Here is a 678-nt window from a genome sequence, read left to right on the forward strand (position 1 = left end):
GGTGTTAGCGGCAGGGGCGGCGGGGTCCGGCCTCCTGATGCACCCGGGTCCTGATACACCCCAGCTCCTGATGCACCCCAGCCTCCTGATGTACCCCAGCTCCTGATACACCCCACCTCCTGATACACCCCAGCCTCCTGATACACCCCAGCTCCTGATGCACCCAGCCTCCTGATACACCCCACCTCCTGATACACCCCAGCCTCCTGATACACCCCACCTCCTGATACACCCCAGCCTCCTGATGTACCCCAGCTCCTGATACACCCCACCTCCTGATATACCCCACCTCCTGATACACCCCAGCCTCCTGATATACCCCAGCTCCTGATACACCCCAGATCCTGATACAACCCAGCTCCTGATACACCCCAGCTCCTGATGCACCCCAGCCTCCTGATACACCCCAGCTCCTGATGCACCCCAGCCTCCTGATACACCCCAGCTCCTGCTGTCTTGGGGGCGGGCCTGGGGATCCACAAGTCCCTCATCAGACTGAGGCTCCAGACTCGCCTGTCCCGGCCTTGGCTGTGCCCGCCTTGGTCACCCCTCAACCCTCACCCCCAGAAGGGACCACGGCTGGTATGTGATGAGCTCCGGGGACTGAGTCCAGTCTCCAGGAATCTAGGTTTCCTCAGAAGGTCAAGGGAAAAGCAAGATTCCGGGGCTCAGACACAC

This window comes from Symphalangus syndactylus, chromosome 17 (genome assembly GCF_028878055.3).
Source record: "Symphalangus syndactylus isolate Jambi chromosome 17, NHGRI_mSymSyn1-v2.1_pri, whole genome shotgun sequence".
Taxonomy (NCBI): Eukaryota; Metazoa; Chordata; class Mammalia; order Primates; family Hylobatidae; genus Symphalangus; species Symphalangus syndactylus.